Source organism: Schistocerca cancellata, chromosome 2 (genome assembly GCF_023864275.1).
Source record: "Schistocerca cancellata isolate TAMUIC-IGC-003103 chromosome 2, iqSchCanc2.1, whole genome shotgun sequence".
Taxonomy (NCBI): Eukaryota; Metazoa; Arthropoda; class Insecta; order Orthoptera; family Acrididae; genus Schistocerca; species Schistocerca cancellata.
In genome coordinates, this window is record NC_064627.1 from 34,274,452 (window position 1) to 34,299,340 (window position 24,889).

A 24,889-nucleotide genomic window follows, 5' to 3' on the forward strand; every position below is an offset into this window, starting at 1 on the left:
TATGGTCGTTCACCTGTGAGTCTAGATTATCGAATCGGACGCAAAACTGATAGTTAATTGTAACGTTCAGGGCCATCTATTGACGATGGAACACTCAAATTGCGTCCCGATTCAATACATCGTCCTCCAGCCGACTTGTCTCCATGGGTCTATTGCTGCCTCGGGCACCTTATGGTCGTTTCCTGTGAGTCTAGATTATCGAATCGGACGCAAAACTGATAGTTAATTGTAACGTTCAGGGCCTCCTAATTACGATGGAACACACAAATTGCGTCTCGATTCAATACATCGTCCTCCAGACGACTTGTCTCCATGGGTGTCTTGCTGCCCCCGTCGTCTTATGGTCGTTCTCCTGTAGGTCTAGATTATCGAATCGGACGCAAAACTGATAGTTAATTGTAACGTTCAGGGCCTCCTAATGACGATGGAACACTCAAATTGCGTCCCGATTCAATACATCGTCCTCCAGCCGACTTGTCTCCATGGGTCTATTGCTGCCTCGGGCACCTTATGTTTGTTCTCCTGTGAGTCTTGCTATCGAATCGAACTGAAAACTGATAGTTAATTGTAACGTTCAGGGCCTCGTAATGACGATGGCAGACTAAAATTGCGTCCCGATTCTATACATCATCCTCTAGCCGATCTGTCTCCAAGGGTCTATTGCTGCCTCGGGCACCTTATGGTCGTTCTCCTATGAGTCTAGATTATCGAATCGGACGCAAAACTAATAGTCAATTATAATGTTCAGGGTCTCCTAATGACGATGGAACACTCAAATTGCGTCCCGATTCAATACATCATCCTCCGGCCGACTTGTCTCCATGGGACTATTGCTACCTTGGGCACCTTATGGTCGTTCTCCTGTGAGTCTAGATTATCAAATCGGACGCAAAACTGATAGTTAATTGTAACGTTCAGGGCCTCCTAATGACGATGGAACTCTCAAATTGCGTCCCGATTCAATACATCGTCCTCAAGCCGACTTGTCTCCATGGGTCTTTTGCTGCCTCGGGCACCTTATGGACGTTCTCCTGTGAGTCTAGATTATCGAATCGGACGCAAAACTGATAGTTAATTGTAACGTTCAGGGCCTCGTAATGACGATGGCAGACTAAAATTGCGTCCCGATTCAATACATCATCCTCTAACCGACCTGTCTCCAAGGGTCTATTGCTGCCTCGGGCACCGTATGGTCGTTCTCCTGTGAGTCTAGATTAACGAATCGGACGCAAAACTAATAGTTAATTATAACGTTCAGGGTCTCCTAATTACGATGGAACACTCAAATTGCGTCCCGATTCAATACATCGTCCTAAAGCCGAATTGTTTCCATGGGTCTATTGCTACTTCGGGCACTTTATGGTCGTTTTCCTGTGAGTCTAGATTATTGAATCGGACGCAAAACTGATAGTTAATTGTAACGTTCATGGCCTACTAATGACGATGGAACACTCAAATTGCGTCCCGATTCAATACATCGTCCTCAAGCCGACTTGCCTCCATGGGTCTTTTGCTGCCTCGGGCACCTTATGGACGTTCTCCTGTGAGTCTAGATTAACGAATCGGACGCAAAACTAATAGTTAATTATAACGTTTAGGGCCTCCGAATGACGATGGAACACTCAAATGGCGTCCCGATTCAATACATCGTCCTCCAGCCGACTTGTCTCCACGGGTCCATTGCTGCCTCGGGCACCTTATTGGTCGTTCTCCTGTGGGTCTAGATTATTGAATCGGACGCAAAACTGATAGTTAATTGTAACGTTCAGGGTCTCCTAATGACGAAGGAACACTCAAATTGCGTCCCGATCCAATACATCGTCCTCCAGCGGACATGTTTCCATGGGTCTATTGCTGCCTCGGGCTCCTTATGGTCGTTCTCTTGTGAGTCTTCATTAACGAATGGGATGGAAAACTGATAGTTAATTATAACGTTCAGGGCATCCTGATGACGATGGAACACTCAAATTGCGTCCCCATTCAATACATCGTCCTCCAGCCGATTTGCCTCCATGGTTCTATTGCTGCCTCGGGCACATTATGGTCGCTCTCCTGGGGGTCTAGATTATCGAATCGGACGCAAAACTGATAGTTAATTGTAACGTTCAGGGCCTCGTAATGACGATGGAACACTCAAATTGCATCCCGATTAAGTACATCGTCCTCCAGCCGACTTGTCTCCATGGGTCAATTGCTGCCTCGGGCACCTTGTGGTCGTTCTCCACTGAGTCTAGAGTTTCGAATCGAACGCAAAAGTGATAGTTAATTGTAACATTCAGGGCCTCCAAATGACAATGGATCACTCAAATTGCGTCTAGATTCAATACTTCGTCCTCCAGCCGACTTGACTCCATGGGTGTATTGCTGCCCCGTCGCCTTATGGTCGTTCTACTGTAGGTCTAGATTATCAAATCGGACGCAAAACTGATAGTTAATTGTAATGTTCAGGGTCTCCTAATGACGATGGAACACTCAATTTGCGTCCCGATTCAATACATCGTCCTCCAGCCGACTTGTCTCCATGGGTCTATTGCTGCCTCGGGCACCTTATGGTCGTTTCCTGTGAGTCTAGATTATCGAATCGGACGCAAAACTGATAGTTAATTGTAACGTTCAGGGCCTCCAAATTATGATGGAACACACAAATTGCATCTCGATTCAATACATCATCCTCCAGCCGACTTGTCTCCATGGGTGTATTGCTGCCCCCGTCGCCTTATGGTCGTTCTACTGTAGGTCTAGATTATTGAATCGGACGCAATACTGATAGTTAATTGTAACGTTCAGGGCAGCCTAATGACAATGGAACACTCAAATTGAGTCCCGATTCAATACATCGTCCTCCAGGCGACTTGTCTCCATAGGTTTATTGCTGCCTCGGGCACCTTATGGTCGTTCTCCTGTGAGTCTAGATTATCGAATCGGTCGGAAAACTGATAGTTAATTGTAACGTTCAGGGCCTCGTAATGACGATGGCAGACTAAAATTGCGTCCCGATTCAATACATCGTCCTCCAGCCGACTTGTCTCCATGGGTCTATTGCTGCCTCGGGCACCTTATGGTCGTTTCCTGTGAGTCTAGATTATCGAATTGGACGCAAAACTGATAGTTATTTGTAACGTTCAGGGCCTCCTAATGACGATGGAACACTCAAATTGCGTCTAGATTCAATACATCGTCCTCCAGACGACTTGTCTCCATGGGTCTATTGCTGACTCGGGCACCTTATGGTCGTTCTCCTGTAAGCCTAGATTATCGAATGGGACGCGAAACTGATAGTTAATTGTAACGTTCAGGGCCTCTTAATGACAATGGAACACTCAAAATGCTTCCCGATTCAATACATGGTCCTCCAGGCGACTTGTCTCCATGGGTCTATTGCTGCCTCGGGCACTTTAATGTCGTTCTGCTGTGAGTCTAGATTATCGAATCGGACGCAAAACTGATAGTTAATTGTAACGTCCAGGGCCTCCTAATGACGATGTGACACTCAAATTGCGTCCCGAGTCAATACATCGTCCTACAGTCGACTTGTCTCCTTGGGTATATAGCTGCCTCGGGCACCTTATGGGCGTTCTCCTGTGAGTCTAGATTATCGAATCGGACGCAAAACTGATAGTTAATTGAAACGTTCAGGTCCTCATAATTACGATGGAACACTCAAATTGCGTTCCGATTCAATATATCGTCATCCAGCCGACTTGTCTCCAAGGGTCTATTGCTGCCTCGGGCACCTTATTGTCGTTCTCTTGTGAGTCTAGATTATAGAATGGGACGCAAAATTGATACATAATTGTAACGTTCAGGGCCTCCTAATGACGATGGAACACTCAAATTGCGTCCCGATTCAATACATCGTCCTCTAGCCGTCTTGTCTCCATGGGTCTATTGCTGCCTCGGGCACCTTATGGTCGTTCTCCTGTGAGTCTAGATTATCGAATCGGACGCAAAACTGATAGTTAATTGTAACGTTCAGGGCCTCCTAATGACGATGGAACACTCAAATTGCGTCCCGATTCAATACGTCGTCTCCAGCTGACTTGTGTCCGTGGGTCCATTGCTGCCTCGGGCACTTTATGGTCATTCTCCTGTGGTCTAGATTATCGAATCGGACGCAAAACTGATAGTTAATTGTAACGTTCAGGGCCTCCTAATTACGATGGAACACACAAATTGCGTCTCGATTCAATACATCGACCTCCAGACGACTTGTCTCCATGGGTTTATTGCTGCCCCCCTCGCCTTATGGTCGTTCTCCTGTAGGTCTAGATTATCGAATCGGACGCAAAACTGATAGTTAATTGTAACGTTCAGGGCCTCCTAATGACGATGGAACACTCAAATTGCGTCCCGATTCAATACATCGTCCTCCAGCCGACTTGTCTCCATGGGTCTATTGCTGCCTCGGGCACCTTATGTTTGTTCTCCTGTGAGTCTTGCTATCGAATCGAACGGAAAACTGATAGTTAATTGTAACGTTCAGGGCCTCGTAATGACGATGGCAGACTAAAATTGCGTCCCGATTCTATACATCATCCTCTAGCCGATCTGTCTCCAAGGGTCTATTGCTGCCTCGGGCACCTTATGGTCGTTCTCCAATGAGTCTAGATTATCGAATCGGACGCAAAACTAATAGTTAATTATAATGTTCAGGGTCTCCTAATGACGATGGAACACTCAAATTGCGTCCCGATTCAATACATCATCCTCCGGCCGACTTGTCTCCATGGGACTATTGCTACCTTGGGCACGTTATGGTCGTTCTCCTGTGAGTCTAGATTATCAAATCGGACGCAAAACTGATAGTTAATTGTAACGTTCAGGGCCTACTAATGACGATGGAACACTCAAATTGCGTCCCGATTCAATACATCGTCCTCAAGCCGACTTGCCTCCATGGGTCTTTTGCTGCCTCGGGCACCTTATGGACGTTCTCCTGTGAGTCTAGATTAACGAATCGGACGCAAAACTAATAGTTAATTATAACGTTTAGGGCCTCCGAATGACGATGGAACACTCAAATGGCGTCCCGATTCAATACATCGTCCTCCAGCCGACTTGTCTCCATGGGTCCATTGCTGCCTCGGGCACCTTATTGGTCGTTCTCCTGTGGGTCTAGATTATTGAATCGGACGCAAAACTGATAGTTAATTGCAACGTTCAGGGTCTCCTAATGACGAAGGAACACTCAAATTGCGTCCCGATCCAATACATCGTCCTCCAGCGGACATGTTTCCATGGGTCTATTGCTGCCTCGGGCACCTTATGGTCGTTCTCTTGTGAGTCTTCATTAACGAATGGGACGGAAAACTGATAGTTAATTATAACGTTCAGGGCATCCTGGTGACGATGGAACACTCAAATTGCGTCCCCATTCAATACATCGTCCTCCAGCCGATTTGCCTCCATGGTTCTATTGCTGCCTCGGGCACATTATGGTCGTTCTCCTGGGGGTCTAGATTATCGAATCGGACGCAAAACTGATAGTTAATTGTAACGTTCAGGGCCTCGTAATGACGATGGAACACTCAAATTGCATCCCGATTAAGTACATCGTCCTCCAGCCGACTTGTCTCCATGGGTCAATTGCTGCCTCGGGCACCTTGTGGTCGTTTTCCACTGAGTCTAGAGTTTCGAATCGAACGCAAAAGTGATAGTTAATTGTAACATTCAGGGCCTCCAAATGACGATGGATCACTCAAATTGCGTCTAGATTCAATACTTCGTCCTCCAGCCGACTTGACTCCATGGGTGTATTGCTGCCCCGTCGCCTTATGGTCGTTCTACTGTAGGTCTAGATTATCAAATCGGACGCAAAACTGATAGTTAATTGTAATGTTTAGGGTCTCCTAATGACGATGGAACACTCAAATTGCGTCCCGAATCAATACATCATCCTCCGGCCGACTTGTCTCCATGGGTCTATTGCTACCTCGGGCACCTTATGGTCGTTCTCCTGTGAGTCTAGATTATCGAATCGGACGCAAAACTGATAGTTAATCGTAACGTTCAGGGCCTCCTAATGTCGATGGAACACTCAAATTGCGTTCCGACTCAATACATCGTCCTCCAGCCGACATGTCTTCATGGGTCTATTTCTACCTCGGGCACCTTATGGTCATTCTCCTGTGAGTCTAGATTATCGAATCGGACGCAAAACTGATAGTTAATTGTAACGTTCAGGGCCATCTATTGACGATGGAACACTCAAATTGCGTCCCGATTCAATACATCGTCCTCCAGCCGACTTGTCTCCATGGGTCTATTGCTGCCTCGGGCACCTTATGGTCGTTTCCTGTGAGTCTAGATTATCGAATCGGACGCAAAACTGATAGTTAATTGTAACGTTCAGGGCCTCCAAATTATGATGGAACACACAAATTGCATCTCGATTCAATACATCATCCTCCAGCCGACTTGTCTCCATGGGTGTATTGCTGCCCCCGTCGCCTTATGGTCGTTCTACTGTAGGTCTAGATTATTGAATCGGACGCAATACTGATAGTTAATTGTAACGTTCAGGGCAGCCTAATGACAATGGAACACTCAAATTGAGTCCCGATTCAATACATCGTCCTCCAGCCGACTTGTCTCCATAGGTTTATTGCTGCCTCGAGCACCTTATGGTCGTTCTCCTGTGAGTCTAGATTATCGAATCGGACGGAAAACTGATAGTTAATTGCAACGTTCAGGGCCTCGTAATGACGATGGCAGACTAAAATTGCGTCCCGATTCAATACATCATCCTCTAGCCGACCTCTCTCCAAGGGTCTATTGCTGCCTCGGGCACCTTATGGTCGTTCTCCTGTGAGTCTAGATTATCGAATCGGACGCAAAACTGCTAGTTATTTGTAACGTTCAGGGCCTCCTAATGTCGATGGAACACTCAAATTGCGTTCCGATTCAATACATCGTCCTCCAGCCGACATGTCTTCATGGGTCTATTTCTACCTCGGGCACCTTATGGTCGTTCTCCTGTGAGTCTAGATTATCGAATCGGACGCAAAACTGATAGTTAATTGTAACGTTCAGGGCCACCTATTGACGATGGAACACTCAAATTGCGTCCCGATTCAATACATCGTCCTAAAGCCGAATTGTCTCCATGGGTCTATTGCTACTTCGGGCACCTTATGGTCGATCTCCTGTGAGTCTAGATTATCGAATCGGACGCAAAACTGCTAGTTATTTGTAACGTTCAGGGCCTCCTAATGACGATGGAACACTCAAATTGCGTCCCGATTCAATACGTCGTCTCCAGCTGACTTGTGTCCATGGGTCCATTGCTGCCTCGGGCACCTTATGGTCGTTCTCCTGGGGGTCTAGATTATCAAATCGGACGCAAAACTGATAGTTAATTGTAACGTTCACGGCCTACTAATGACGATTGAACACTCAAATTGCGTCCCGATTCAATACATCGTCCTAAAGCCGAATTGTCTCCATGGGTTTATTGGTACTTCGGGCACCTTATGGTCGATCTCCTGTGAGTCTAGATTATCGAATCGGACAAAAAACTGCTAATTCATTGTAACGTTCAGGGCCTCCTAATGACGATGGAATACTCAAATTGCGTCCCGATTCAATACGTCGTCTCCAGCTGACTTGTGTCCATGGGTCCATTGCTGCCTCGGGCACCTTATGGTCGTCCTCCTGGGGGTCTAGATTATCGAATCGGACGCAAAACTGATAGTTAATTGTAACGTTCAGGGCCTCCTAATGACGATGGAACACTCTAATTGCGTCCCGATTCAATACGTCGTCTCCAGCTGACTTGTGTCCATGTGTCCATTGCTGCCTCGGGCACTTTATGGTCATTCTCCTGGGGGTCTAGATTATCGAATCGGACGCAAAACTGATAGTTAATTGTAACGTTCAGGGCCTCCTAATGACGATGGAACACTCAATTTGCGTCCCGATTCAATACATCATCCTCCGGCCGACTTGTCTCCATGGGACTATTGCTACCTTGGGCACCTTATGGTCGTTCTCCTGTGAGTCTAGGTTATCAAATCGGACGCAAAACTGATAGTTAATTGTAACGTTCAGGGCCTCCTAATGACGATGGAACACTCAAATTGCGTCCCGATTCAATACATCGTCCTCCAGCCGAATTGTTTCCATGGGTCTATTGCTACTTCGGGCACCTTATGGTCGTTCTCCTGTGAGTCTAGATTATTGAATCGGACGCAAAACTGATAGTTAATTGTAACGTTCAGGGCCTACTAATGACGATGGAACACTCAAATTGCATCCCGATTCAATACATCGTCCTCAAGCCGACTTGCCTCCATGGGTCTTTTGCTGCCTCGAGCACCTTATGGACGTTCTCCTGTGAGTCTAGATTATCGAATCGGACGCAAAACTGATAGTTAATTGTAACGTTCAGGGCCTCGTAATGACGATGGCAGACTAAAATTGCGTCCCGATTCAATACATCATCCTCTAACCGACCTGTCTCGAAGGGTCTATTGCTGCCTCGGGCACCGTATGGTCGTTCTCCTGTGAGTCTAGATTATCGAATCGGACGCAAAACTAATAGTTAATTATAACGTTCAGGGTCTCCTAATGACGATGGAACACTCAAATTGCGTCCCGATTCAATACATCGTCCTCCAGCCGAATTGTTTCCATGGGTCTATTGCTACTTCGGGCGCTTTATGGTCGTTCTCCTGTGAGTCTAGATTATTGAATCGGACGCAAAACTGATAGTTAATTGTAACGTTCAGGGCCTCCTAATGACGATGGAACACTCAAATTGCGTCCCGATTCAATACATCGTCCTCAAGCCGACTTGCCTCCATGGGTCTTTTGCTGCCTCGGGCACCTTATGGACGTTCTCCTGTGAGTCTAGATTAACGAATCGGACGCAAAACTAATAGTTAATTATAACGTTTAGGGCCTCCGAAAGACGATGGAACACTCAAATGGCGTCCCGATTCAATACATCGTCCTCCAGCCGACTTGTCTCCATGGGTCCATTGCTGCCTCGGGCGCCTTATTGGTCGTTCTCCTGTGGGTCTAGATTATTGAATCGGACGCAAAACTGATAGTTAATTGTAACGTTCAGGGTCTCCTAATGACGATGGAACACTCAAATTGCGTCCCGATCCAATACATCGTCCTCCAGCGGACATGTTTCCATGGGTCTATTGCAGCCTCGGGCACCTTATGGTCGTTCTCTTGTGAGTCTTCATTAACGAATGGGACGGAAAACTGATAGTTAATTATAACGTTCAGGGCATCCTGATGACGATGGAACACTCAAATTGCGTCCCCATTCAATACATCGTCCTCCAGCCGATTTGCCTCCATGGTTCTATTGCTGCCTCGGGCACATTATGGTCGTTCTCCTGGGGGTCTAGATTATCGAATCGGACGCCAAACTGATAGTTAATTGTAACGTTCAGGGCCTCGTAATGACGATGGAACACTCAAATTGCATCCCGATTAAGTACATCGTCCTCCAGCCGACTTGTCTCCATGGGTCAATTGCTGCCTCGGGCACCTTGTGGTCGTTCTCCACTGAGTCTAGAGTTTCGAATCGAACGCAAAAGTGATAGTTAATTGTAACATTCAGGGCCTCCAAATGACGATGGATCACTCAAATTGCGTCTAGATTCAATACTTCGTCCTCCAGCCGACTTGACTCCATGGGTGTATTGCTGCCCCGTCGCCTTATGGTCGTTCTACTGTAGTTCTAGATTATCGAATCGGACGCAAAACTGATAGTTAATTGTAATGTTCAGGGTCTCCTAATGACGATGGAACACTCAAATTGCGTAGCGATTCAATACATCATCCTCCGGCCGACTTGTCTCCATGGGTCTATTGCTACCTCGGGCACCTTATGGTCGTTCACCTGTGAGTCTAGATTATCGAATCGGACGCAAAACTGATAGTTAATCGTAACGTTCCGGGCCTCCTAATGTCGAAGGAACACTCAAATTGCGTTCCGATTCAATACATTGTCCTCCTGCCGACATGTCTTCATGGGTCTATTTCTACCTCGGGCACCTTATGGTCGTTCTCCTGTGAGTCTAGATTATCGAATCGGACGCAAAACTGATAGTTAATTGTAACGTTCAGGGCCATCTATTGACGATGGAACACTCAAATTGCGTCCCGATTCAATACATCGTCCTCCAGCCGACTTGTCTCCATGGGTCTATTGCTGCCTCGGGCACCTTATGGTCGTTTCCTGTGAGTCTAGATTATCGAATCGGACGCAAAACTGATAGTTAATTGTATCGTTCAGGGCCTCCAAATTATGATGGAACACACAAATTGCATCTCGATTCAATACATCATCCTCCAGCCGACTTGTCTCCATGGGTGTATTGCTGCCCCCGTCGCCTTATGGTCGTTCTACTGTAGGTCTAGATTATTGAATCGGACGCAATACTGATAGTTAATTGTAACGTTCAGGGCAGCCTAATGACAATGGAACACTCAAATTGAGTCCCGATTCAATACATCGTTCTCCAGCCGACTTGTCTCCATAGGTTTATTGCTGCCTCGGGCACCTTATGGTCGTTCTCCTGTGAGTCTAGATTATCGAATCGGTCGGAAAACTGATAGTTAATTGTAACGTTCAGGGCCTCGTAATGACGATGGCAGACTAAAATTGCGTCCCGATTCAATACATCATCCTCTAGCCGACCTCTCTCCAAGGGTCTATTGCTGCCTCGGGCACCTTATGGTCGTTCTCCTGTGAGTCTAGATTATCGAATCGGACGCAAAACTAATAGTTAATTATAACGTTCTGGGTCTCCTAATGACGATGGAACACTCAAATTGCGTCCCGATTCAATACATCGTCCTCCAGCCGACTTGTCTCCATGGGTCTATTGCTGCCTCGGGCACCTTATGGTCGTTTCCGGTGAGTCTAGATTATCGAATTGGACGCAAAACTGATAGTTAATTGTAACGTCCAGGGCCTCCTAATGACGATGTGACACTCAAATTGCGTCCCGAGTCAATACATCGTCCTACAGTCGACTTGTCTCCATGGGTATATAGCTGCCTCGGGCACCTTATGGGCGTTCTCCTGTGAGTCTAGATTATCGAATCGGACGCAAAACTGATAGTTAATTGAAACGTTCAGGTCCTCATAATGACGATGGAACACTCAAATTGCGTTCCGATTCAATATATCGTCATCCAGCCGACTTGTCTCCAAGGGTCTATTGCTGCCTCGGGCACCTTATTGTCGTTCTCTTGTGAGTCTAGATTATAGAATGGGACGCAAAATTGATACATAATTGTAACGTTCAGGGCCTCCTAATGACGATGGAACACTCAAATTGCGTCCCGATTCAATACATCGTCCTCTAGCCGTCTTGTCTCCATGGGTCTATTGCTGCCTCGGGCACCTTATGGTCGTTCTCCTGTGAGTCTTGATTATCGAATCGGACGCAAAACTGATAGTTAATTGTAACGTTCAGGGCCTCCTAATGACGATGGAACACTCAAATTGCGTCCCGATTCAATACGTCGTCTCCAGCTGACTTGTGTCCGTGGGTCCATTGCTGCCTCGGGCACTTTATGGTCATTCTCCTGGGGGTCTAGATTATCGAATCGGACGCAAAACTGATAGTTAATTGTAACGTTCAGGGCCTCCTAATTACGATGGAACACACAAATTGCGTCTCGATTCAATACATCGACCTCCAGACGACTTGTCTCCATGGGTGTATTGCTGCCCCCGTCGCCTTATGGTCGTTCTCCTGTGGGTCTAGATTATCGAATCGGACGCAAAACTGATAGTTAATTGTAACGTTCAGGGCCTCCTAATGACGATGGAACACTCAAATTGCGTCCCGATTCAATACATCGTCCTCCAGCCGACTTGTCTCCATGGGTCTATTGCTGCCTCGGGCACCTTATGTTTGTTCTCCTGTGAGTCTTGCTATCGAGTCGAACGGAAAACTGATAGTTAATTGTAACGTTCAGGGCCTCGTAATGACGATGGCAGACTAAAATTGCGTCCCGATTCTATACATCATCCTCTAGCCGATCTGTCTCCAAGGGTCTATTGCTGCCTCGGGCACCTTATGGTCGTTCTCCAATGAGTCTAGATTATAGAATCGGACGCAAAACTAATAGTTAATTATAATGTTCAGGGTCTCCTAATGACGATGGAACACTCAAATTGCGTCCCGATTCAATACATCATCCTCCGGCCGACTTGTCTCCATGGGACTATTGCTACCTTGGGCACCTTATGGTCGTTCTCCTGTGAGTCTAGATTATCAAATCGGACGCAAAACTGATAGTTAATTGTAACGTTCAGGGCCTCCTAATGACGATGGAACACTCAAATTGCGTCCCGATTCAATACATCGTCCTCCAGCCGAATTGTTTCCATGGGTCTATTGCTACTTCGGGCACCTTATGGTCGTTCTCCTGTGAGTCTAGATTATTGAATCGGACGCAAAACTGATAGTTAATTGTAACGTTCAGGGCCTACTAATGACGATGGAACACTCAAATTGCGTCCCGATTCAATACATCGTCCTCAAGCCGACTTGCCTCCATGGGTCTTTTGCTGCCTCGGGCACCTTATGGACGTTCTCCTGTGAGTCTAGATTATCGAATCGGACGCAAAACTGATAGTTAATTGTAACGTTCAGGGCCTCGTAATGACGATGGCAGACTAAAATTTCGTCCCGATTCAATACATCATTCTCTAACCGACCTGTCTCCAAGGGGCTATTGCTGCCTCGGGCACCGTATGGTCGTTCTCCTGTGAGTCTAGATTATCGAATCGGACGCAAAACTAATAGTTAATTATAACGTTCAGGGTCTCCTAATGACGATGGAACACTCAAATTGCGTCCCGATTCAATACATCATCCTCCGGCCGACTTGTCTCCTTGGGTCTATTGCTACCTCGGGCACCTTATGGTCGTTCTCCTGTGAGTCTAGATAATCGAATCGGACGCAAAACTGATAGTTAATTGTAACATTCTGGGCCTCCTAATGACGATGGAACACTCAAATTGCGTCCCGATTCAATACATCGTCCTCCAGCCGACTTGCCTCCATGGGTCTATTGCTGCCTCGGGCACCTTATGGACGTTCTCCTGTGAGTCTAGATTATCGAATGGGACGCAAAACTGATAGTTAATTGTAACGTTCTGGACTTCCTAATGACAATGGAACACTCAAATTGCGTCCCGATTCAATACATGGTCCTCCAGCCGACTTGTCTCCATGGATCTATTGCTGCCTCGGGCACCTTAATGTCGTTCTCCTGTGAGTCTAGATTATCGAATCGGACGCAAAACTGATAGTTAATTGTAACGTTCAGGGCCTCCGAATGACGATGGAACACTCAAATGGCGTCCCGATTCAATACATCGTCCTCCAGCCGACTTGTCTCCATGGGTCTATTGCTGCCTCGGGCACCTTATTGGTCGGTCTCCTGTGGGTCTAGATTATTGAATCGGACGCAAAACTGATAGTTATTTGTAACGTTTAGGGCCTCCTAATGACGATGTAACACTCAAATTGCGTCCCGATTCAATACATCGTCCTCCAGCCGACTTGTCTCCATGGGTCTATTGGTGCCTCGGGCACCTTACGGTCGTTTCCTGTGAGTCTAGATTATCGAATGGGACGCAAAACTGATAGTTAATTGTAACGTTCAGGGCCTCCTAATTACGATGGAACACTCAAATGGCGTCCCGATTCAATACATCGTCCTCCAGCCGACTTGTCTCCATGGGTCCATTGCTGCCTCGGGCACCTTATTGGTCGTTCTCCTGTGGGTCTAGATTATTGAATCGGACGCAAAACTGATAGTTAATTGTAACGTTCAGGGTCTCCTAATGACGATGGAACACCCAAATTGCGTCCCGATTCAATACATCGTCCTCCAGCCGACTTGTCTCCATGGGTCTATTGGTGCCTCGGGCACCTTACGGTCGTTTCCTGTGAGTCTAGATTATCGAATGGGACGCAAAACTGATAGTTAATTGTAACGTTCAGGGCCTCCTAATTACGATGGAACACTCAAATGGCGTCCCGATTCAATACATCGTCCTCCAGCCGACTTGTCTCCATGGGTCTATTGCTGCCTCGGGCACCTTATGGTCGTTCTCCTGTGAGTCTTCATTAACGAATGGGACGGAAAACTGATAGTCAATTATAACGTTCAGGGCATCCTGATGACGATGGAACACTCAAATTGCGTCCCCATTCAATACATCGTCCTCCAGCCGATTTGCCTCCATGGTTCTATTGCTGCCTCGGGCACATTATGGTCGTTCCCCTGGGGGTCTAGATTATCGAATCGGACGCAAAACTGATAGTTAATTGTAACGTTCAGGGCCTCGTAATGACGATGGAACACTCAAATTGCATCCCGATTAAGTACATCGTCCTCCAGCCGACTTGTCTCCATGGGTCAATTGCTGCCTCGGGCATCTTGTGGTCGTTCTCCACTGAGTCTAGAGTTTCGAATCGAACGCAAAAGTGATAGTTAATTGTAACATTCAGGGCCTCCAAATGATGATGGATCACTCAAATTGCGTCTAGATTCAATACTTCGTCCTCCAGCCGACTTGACTCCATGGGTGTATTGCTGCCCCGTCGCCTTATGGTCGTTCTACTGTAGGTCTAGATTATCGAATCGGACGCAAAACTGATAGTTAATTGTAATTTTCAGGGTCTCCTAATGACGATGGAACACTCAAATTGCGTCCCGATTCAATACATCATCCTCCGGCCGACTTGTCTCCATGGGTCTATTGCTACCTCGGGCACCTTATGGTCGTTCTCCTGTGAGTCTAGATTATCGAATCGGACGCAAAACTGATAGTTAATCGTAACGTTCAGGGCCTCCTAATGTCGATGGAACACTCAAATTGCGTTCCGATTCAATACATCGTCCTCCAGCCGACATGTCTTCATGGGTCTATTTCTACCTCGGGCACCTTATGGTCGTTCTCCTGTGAGTCTAGATTATCGAATCGGACGCAAAACTGATAGTTAATTGTAACGTTCAGGGCCATCTATTGACGATGGAACACTCAAATTGCGTCCCGATTCAATACATCGTCCTCCAGCCGACTTGTCTCCATGGGTCTATTGCTGCCTCGGGCACCTTATGGTCGTTTCCTGTGAGTCTAGATTATCGAATCGGACGCAAAACTGATAGTTAATTGTAACGTTCAGGGCCTCCAAATTACGATGGAACACACAAATTGCATCTCGATTCAATACATCATCCTCCAGCCGACTTGTCTCCATGGGTGTATTGCTGCCCCCGTCGCCTTATGGTCGTTCTACTGTAGGTCTAGATTATTGAATCGGACACAAAACTGATAGTTAATTGTAACGTTCAGGGCAGCCTAATGACAATGGAACACTCAAATTGAGTCCCGATTCAATACATCGTCCTCCAGCCGACTTGTCTCCATAGGTTTATTGCTGCCTCGGGCACCTTATGTTCGTTCTCCTGTGACTCTAGATTATCGAATCGGACGGAAAACTGATAGTTAATTGTAACGTTCAGGGCCTCGTAATGACGATGGCAGACTAAAATTGCGTCCCGATTCAATACATCATCCTCTAGCCGACCTCTCTCCGAGGGTCTATTGCTGCCTCGGGCACCTTATGGTCGTTCTCCTGTGAGTCTAGATTATCGAATCGGACGCAAAACTAATAGTTAATTATAACGTTCTGGGTCTCCTAATGACGATGGAACACTCAAATTGCGTCCCGATTCAATACATCGTCCTCCAGCCGACTTGTCTCCATGGGTCTATTGCTGCCTCGGGCACCTTATGGTCGTTTCCTGTGAGTCTTGATTATCGAATCGGACGCAAAACTGATAGTTATTTGTAACTTTCAGGGCCTCCTAATGACGATGGAACACTCAAATTCCGTCTAGATTCAATACATCGTCCTCCAGACGACTTGTCTCCATGGGTCTATTGCTGACTCGGGCACCTTATGGTCGTTCTCCTGTAAGCCTAGATTATCGAATGGGACGCGAAACTGATAGTTAATTGTAACGTTCAGGGCTTCTTAATGACAATGGAACACTCAAAATGCTTCCCGATTCAATACATGGTCCTCCAGGCGACTTGTCTCCATGGGTCTATTGCTGCCTCGGGCACCTTAATGTCGTTCTCCTGTGAGTCTAGATTATCGAATCGGACGCAAAACTGATAGTTAATTGTAACGTCCAGGGCCTCCTAATGACGATGTGACACTCAAATTGCGTCCCGATTCAATACATCGTCCTACAGTCGACTTGTCTCCATGGGTATATAGCTGCCTCAGGCACCTTATGGGCGTTCTCCTGTGAGTCTAGATTATCGAATCGGACGCAAAACTGATAGTTAATTGAAACGTTCAGGTCCTCATAATGACGATGGAACACTCAAATTGCGTTCCGATTCAATATATCGTCATCCAGCCGACTTGTCGCCAAGGGTCTATTGCTGCCTCGGGCACCTTATTGTCGTTCTCTTGTGAGTCTAGATTATAGAATGGGACGCAAAATTGATACATAATTGTAACGTTCAGGGCCTCCTAATGACGATGGAACACTCAAATTGCGTCCCGATTCAATACATCGTCCTCTAGCCGACTTGTCTAAATGGGTCTATTGCTGCCTCGGGCACCTTATGGTCGTTCTCCTGTGAGTCTAGATTATCGAATCGGACGCAAAACTGATAGTTAATTGTAACGTTCAGGGCCTCCTAATGACGATGGGACACTCAAATTGCGTCCCGATTCAATACATCGTCCTCCGGCCGACTTGTCTCCATAGTTCTATTGCTGCCTCGGGCTCCTTATGGTCGTTCTCCTGTGAGTCGAGATTATCGAATGGGACGCAAAACTGATAGTTAATTGTAACGTTCAGGGCCTCCTAATGACGTTGGAACACTCAAATTGCGTCCCGATTCAATACATCGTCCTCCAGCTGAATTGTCTCCATGGGTCTATTGCTGCCTCAGGCACCTTACTGTCGTACTGCTGTGAGTCTAGATTATCGAATCGGACGCAACACTGATAGTCAATTGTAACGTTCAGGGCCTCCTAATGACGATGGAGCACTCAAATTGCGTCCCGATTCAATACGTCGTCCTCCAGCCGACTTGTCTCCATCGGTCCACTGCTGCCTCGGGCACCTTATGGACGTTCTCCTGTGAGTTTAGATTATCGAATCGGACGCAAAACTGATAGTTAATTGTAAAGTTCCGTGCCTAATATTGACGAAGGAACACTCAAATTGCGTCTCGATTCAATACATTGTCCTCCAGCCGACTTGTCTCCATGGGTCCTTTGCTGCCTCGGGCACCTTATGGTCGTTCTCCTGTTAGTCTAGATAATCGAATCGGACGCAAAACTGATAGTTAATTGTAACGTTCAGGGCCTCCTAATGACGATGGAACAATCAAGTTGCGTCACGATTCAATACATGGTCCTCCAGCCGACTTGTCTCCATGGGTCCATTGCTGCCACGGGCACCTTATGGTCGTTCTCCTGTTAGTCTAGATTATCGAATCGGACGCAAAACTGATAGTTAATTGTAGCGTTCAGGGCCTCCTAATGACGATGGGACACTCAAATTGCGTCCCGATTCAATACATCGTCCTCCGGCCGACTTGTCTCCATAGGTCTATTGCTGCCTCGGGCTCCTTATGGTCGTTCTCTTGTGAGTCTAGATTATCAAATGGGACGCAAAACTGATAGTTAATAGTAACGTTCAGGGCCTCCTAATGACGATGGAACACTCAAGTTGCGTCACGATTCAAAACATCGTCCTCCAGCCGACTTGTCTCCATGGGTCCATTGCTGCCACGGGCACCTTATGGTCGTTCACCTGTTAGTCTAGATTATCGAATCGGTCGCAAACCTGATAGTTAATTGTATCGTTCAGGGCCTCCTAATGACGATGGGACACTCAAATTGCGTCCCGATTCAATACATCGTCCTCCGGCCGACTTGTCTCCATAGGTCTATTGCTGCCTCGGGCTCCTTATGGTCGTTCTCCTGTGAGTCTAGATTATCGAATGGGACGCAAAACTGATAGTTAATTGTAACGTTCAGGGCCTTCTAATAACGATGGAACACTCAAATTGCGTCCCGATTCAATACGTCGTCCTCCAGCCGACTTGTCTCCATGGGTATACTGCTGCCTCGGGCACCTTATGGTCGTTCTCCTGTGAGTTTAGATTATCGAATCGGACGCAAAACTGATAGTTAAGTGTAAAGTTCAGTGCCTAATATTGACGAAGGAACACTCAAATTGCGTCTCGATTCAATACATCGTCCCCCAGCCGACTTGTCTCCATGGGTCCTTTGCTGCCTCGGGCACCTTATGGTCGTTCTCCTGTTAGCCTAGATTATCGAATCGGACGCAAAACTGATAGTTAATTGTAACGTTCAGGGCCTCCTAATGACGATGGAACACTCAAGTTGCGTCACGATTCAATACATCGTCCTCCAGCCGACTTGTCTCCATGGGTCCATTGCAGCCACGGGCAGCTTATGGTCGTTCTCCTGTTAGTCTAGATTATCGAATCGGACGCAAAACTGATAGTTAATTGTAGCGTTCAGGGCCTCCTAATGACGATGGGACACTCAAATTGCGTCCCGATTCAATACATCGTCCTCCGGCTTACTTCTCTCCATAGGTCTATTGCTGCCTCGGGCTCCTTATGGTCGTTCTCTTGTGAGTCTAGATTATCAAATGGGACGCAAAACTGATATTTAATAGTAACGTTCAGGGCCTCCTAATGACGATGGAACACTCAAGTTGCGTCACGATTCAATACATCGTCCTCCAGACGACGTGTCTCCATGGGTCCATTGCTGCCACGGGCACCTTATGGTCGTTCTCCTTTTAGTCTAGATTATCGAATCGGACGCAAAACTGATAGTTAATTGTAACGTTCAGGGCCTCCTAATGACGATGGGACACACAAATTGCGTCCCGATTCAATACATCGTCCTCCGGCCGACTTGTCTCCATAGGTCTATTGCTGCCTCAGGCTCCTTATGGTCGTTCTCCTGTGAGTCTAGATTATCGAATGGGACGCAAACCTGATAGTTAGTTGTAACGTTCAGGGCTCTCTAATAACGATGGAACACTCAAATTGCGTCCCGATACAATACGTCGTCCTCCAGCCGACTTGTCTCCATGGGTCCACTGCTGCCTCGGGCACTGTATGGTCGTTCTCCTGTGAGTTTAGATTATCGAATCGGACGCAAAACTGATAGTTAATTGTAAAGTTCAGTGCCTAATATTGACGAAGGAACACTCAAATTGCGTCTCGATTCAATACATCGTCCTCCAGCCGACTTGTCTCCATGGGTCCATTGCTGCCTCGGGCACCATATGGTCGTTCTCCTGTTAGTGTAGATTATCGAATCGGACGCAAAACTGATAATTAATTGTAACGTTCAGCGCCTCCTAATGACGATGGGACACTCAAATTGCGTCCCGCTTCAATACATCGTCCTCCAGCCGACTTGCCTCCATAGGTCTACTGCTGCCTCGGGCTCCTTATGGTCGTTCTCCTGTGTGTCTAGATTATCGAATGGGACGCAAAACTGATAGTTAATTGTAACGTTCAGGGCCTCCTAATAACGATGGAACACTCACATTGCGTCCCGGTTCAATACATCGTCCTCCAGCCGACTAGTCTCCATGGGTCTATTGCTGCCTCGGGCACCTTATGGTCGTTCTCCTGTGAGTCTAGATTATCGAATCGGACGCAAAACTGATAGTTAATTGCAACGTTCACGGCCTCCTAATGACGATGGAACACCCAAATTGCGTCCCGATTCAATACACTCTAGCCGACTTGTCACCATGCGTCTATTGCTGCCTCGGGCATCTTATGGTCGTTCTCCTGTGAGTCTAGATTATCGAATGGGACGCAAAGATGATAGTTAAATGTAACGTTCTAGGCCTCCTAATGACGATGGAACTCTCAAGTTGCGTCACGATTCAATACATCATCCTCCAGCTGACTTGTCTCTATGGGTCCATTACTGCCTCGGGCACCTTATCGTGGTTCTTTTGTTAGTCTAGATTATCGAATCGGACGCAAATGTGATAGTTAATTGTAACGTTCAGGGCCTCCTAATGACGATGTGACACTCAAATTGCGTCCCGATTCAATACATCGTCCTACAGTCGACTTGTCTCCATGGGTATATAGCTGCCTCGGGCACCTTATGGGCGTTCTCCTGTGAGACTAGATTATCGAATCGGACGCAAAACTGATAGTTAATTGAAACGTTCAGGTCCTCATAATGACGATGGAACACTCAAATTGCGTTCCGATTCAATATATCGTCATCCAGCCGACTTGTCGCCAAGGGTCTATTGCTGCCTCGGGCACCTTATTGTCGTTCTCTTGTGAGTCTAGATTATAGAAAGGGACGCAAAATTGATACATAATTGTAACGTTCAGGGCCTCCTAATGACGATGGAACACTCAAATTGCGTCCCGATTCAATACATCGTACTCTAGCCGACTTGTCTAAATGGGTCTCTTGCTGCCTCGGGCACCTTATGGTCGTTCTCCTGTGAGTCTAGTTTATCGAATCGGACGCAAAACTGATAGTTAATTGTAACGTTCAGGGCCTCCTAATGACGATGGGACACTCAAATTGCGTCCCGATTCAATACATCGTCCTCCGGCCGACTTGTCTCCATAGGTCTATTGCTGCCTCGGGCTCCTTATGGTCGTTCTCCTGTGAGTCTAGATTATCGAATGGGACGCAAAACTGATAGTTAATTGTAACGTTCAGGGCCTCCTAATGACGTTGGAACACTCAAATTGCGTCCCGATTCAATACATCGTCCTCCAGCTGAATTGTCTCCATGGGTCTATTGCTGCCTCAGGCACCTTACTGTCGTACTGCTGTGAGTCTAGATTATCGAATCGGACGCAACACTGATAGTCAATTGTAACGTTCAGGGCCTCCTAATGACGATGGAGGACTCAAATTGCGTCCCGATTCAATAAGTCGCCCTCCAGCCGACTTGTCTCCATGGGTCCACTGCTGCCTCGGGCACCTTATGGACGTTCTCCTGTGAGTTTAGATTATCGAATCGGACGCAAAACTGATAGTTAATTGTAAAGTTCCGTGCCTAATATTGACGAAGGAACACTCAAAATGCGTCTCGATTCAATACATTGTCCTCCAGCCGACTTGCCTCCATTGGTCCTTTGCTGCCTCGGGCACCTTATGGTCGTTCTCCTGTTAGTCTAGATTATCGAATCGGACGCAAAACTGATAGTTAATTGTAACGTTCAGGGCCTCCTAATGACGATGGAACAATCAAGTTGCGTCACGATTCAATACATGGTCCTCCAGCCGACTTGTCTCCATGGGTCCATTGCTGCCACGGGCAACTTATGGTCGTTCTCCTGTTAGTCTAGATTATCGAATCGGACGCAAAACTGATAGTTAATTGTAGCGTTCAGGGCCTCCTAATGACGATGGGACACTCAAATTGCGTCCCGATTCAATACATCGTCCTCCGGCCGACTTGTCTCCATAGGTCTATTGCTGCCTCGGGCTCCTTATGGTCGTTCTCTTGTGAGTCTACATTATCAAATGGGACGCAAAACTGATAGTTAATAGTAACGTTCAGGGCCTCCTAATGACGATGGAACACTCAAGTTGCGTCACGATTCAAAACATCGTCCTCCAGCCGACTTGTCTCCATGGGTCCATTGCTGCCACGGGCACCTTATGGTCGTTCTCCTGTTAGTCTAGATTATCGAATCGGACGCAAAACTGATAGTTAATTGTAGAGTTCAGGGCCTCCTAATGACGATGGGACACTCAAATTGCGTCCCGATTCAATACATCGTCCTCCGGCCGACTTGTCTCCATAGGTCTATTGCTGCCTCAGGCTCCTTATGGTCGTTCTCCTGTGAGTCTAGATTATCGAATGGGACGCAAACCTGATAGTTAATTGTAACGTTCAGGGCTCTCTAATAACGATGGAACACTCAAATTGCGTCCCGATTCAATACGTCGTCCTCCAGCCGACTTGTCTCCATGGGTCCACTGCTGCCTCGGGCACTGTATGGTCGTTCTCCTGTGAGTTTAGATTATCGAATCGGACGCAAAACTGATAGTTAATTGTAAAGTTCAGTGCCTAATATTGACGAAGGAACACTCAAATTGCGTCTCGATTCAATACATCGTCCTCCAGCCGACTTGTCTCCATGGGTCCATTGCTGCCTCGGGCACCATATGGTCGTTCTCCTGTTAGTCTAGATTATCGAATCGGACGCAAAACTGATAATTAATTGTAACGTTCAGGGCCTCCTAATGACGATGGGACACTCAAATTGCGTCCCGCTTCAATACATCGTCCTCCAGCCGACTTGTCTCCATAGGTCTACTGCTGCCTCGGGCTCCTTATGGTCGTTCTCCTGTGTGTCTAGATTATCGAATGGGACGCAAAACTGATAGTTAATTGTAACGTTCAGGGCCTCCTAATAACGATGGAACACTCACATTGCGTCCCGGTTCAATACATCGTCCTCCAGCCGACTAGTCTCCATGGGTCTATTGCTGCCTCGGGCACCTTATGGTCGTTCTCCTGTGAGTCTAGATTATCGAATCGGACGCAAAACTGATAGTTAATTGCAACGTTCACGGCCACCTAATGACGATGGAACACCCAAATTGCGTCCCGATTCAATACACTCTAGCCGACTTGTCACCATGCGTCTAATGCTGCCTCGGGCATCTTATGGTCGTTCTCCTGTGAGTCTAGATTATCGAATGGGACGCAAAGATGATAGTTAATTGTAACGTTCTAGGCCTCCTAATGACGATGGAACACTGAAGTTGCGTCACGATTCAATACATCATCCTCCAGCTGACTTGTCTCTATGGGTCCATTACTGCCTCGGGCACCTTATGGTGGTTCTTTTGTTAGTCTAGATTATCGAATCGGACGCAAAACTGATAGTTAATTGTAACGTTCAGGGCCTCCTAATGACGATGGGACACTCAAAATGCGTCCCGATTCAATACATCGTCCTCCGGCCGACTTGTCTCAATAGGTCTATTGCTGCCTCGGGCTCCTTATGGTCGTTCTGCTGTGAGTCTAGATTTTCGAATGGGACGCAAAACTGATAGTTAATTGTAACGTTCAGGGCCTCCAAATTACGATGGAACACTCAAATTGCGTCCCGATTCAATACATCGTCCTCCAGCCGACTTGTCTCCATGGGTCTATTGCTGCCTCGTGCACCCTAAGGTCGTTCTCCTGTGAGTCTTGATTAACGAATCGGACAGAAAACTGATAGTTAATTGTAACGTTCAGGTCTCCTGATGACGATGGAACACTCAATTTGCGTCCCGATTCAATACATCGTCCTCCAGCCGATTTGTCTCCATGGTTCTATTGCTGCCTCAGGCAAATTTGGTCGTTCTCCTGGGGTCTAGATTAACGAATCGGACGCAAAACTGATAGTTAATTGTAACGTTCAGGGCCTCGTAATGACGATGGAACACTCAAATTGCATCCCGATTCAGTACATCGTCCTCCAGCCGCCTTGTCTCCATGGGTCAATTGCTGCCTCGGGCACCTTGTGGTCGTTCTCCAGTGAGTCTAGAGTTTCGAATCGAAAGCAAAACTGATAGTTAATTGTAACGTTCAGGGTCTCCTAATGACGATGGAACACTCAAATTGCGTCTAGATTCAATACATCGACATCCAGGCGACTTGTCTCCATGGGTCTACTGCTGCCTCGGAAACCTTATGGTAGTTTTCCTGTGAGTCTAGATTTTCGAATCGGACCCAAAGCTGATAGTTTATTGTAACGTTCAGGCCCTCCTAATGACGTTGGAACACTCAAATTGCGTCCCGATTCAATACATCGTCCTCCAGCTGAATTGTCTCCATGGGTTTATTGCTGCCTCGGGCACCTTACTGTCGTTCTCCTGTGAGTCTAGATTATCGTATCGGACGCAAAACTGATAGTTAATTGTAACGATCAGGGAGTCCTAATGACGATGGAACACTCAAATTGCGTCCCGAATCAATACATCGTTATTCATCCGACTTGTCTACATGGGTGTATTGCTGCCTCGGGCACCTTATGGTCGTTCCCTTGTGAGTCTAGATTATAGAATGGGACGCAAAACTGTTAGTTAATTGTAACGTTCAGGGCCACCTAATTACGATGGAACACACAAATTGCGTCCTGATTCAATACATCGTCCTCCAGTCGACATGTCTCCATGGGTGTATTGCTGCCCCCGTCGCCTTATGGTCGTCCTCCTGTAGGTCTACATTATCGAATCGGACGCAAAACTGATAGTTAATTGTAACGTTCAGGGCCTCCTAATGACGATGGAACACTCAAATTGCGTCCCGATTCAATACATCGTCCTCCAGCCGACTTGTCTCCATGGGTCTATTGCTGCCTCGGGCACCTTATGGTCGTTCTCCTGTGAGTCTAGATTATAGAATGGGACGCAAAACTGATAGTTAATTGTAACGTTCAGGGCCTCCTAATGACGATGGCAGACTAAAATTGCGTCCCGATTCAATACATCATCCTCTAGCCGACCTGTCTCCAAGGGTCTATTGCTGCCTCGGGCACCTTATGGTCGTTCTCCTGTGAGTCTATATTATCGAATCGGACGCAAAACTGATAGTTAATTGTAACGTTCAGGGCCTCCTAATGACGATGGAACACTCAAATTGCGTCCCGATTCAATACATCGTCCTCCAGCCGACTTGTCTCCGTGGGTCTATTGCTGCCGCGGGCACCTTATGGTCGTTTCCTGTGAGTCTAGATTATCGAATCGGACGCCAAACTGATAGTTATTTGTAACGTTCAGGGCCTCCTAATGACGATGGAACACTCAAATT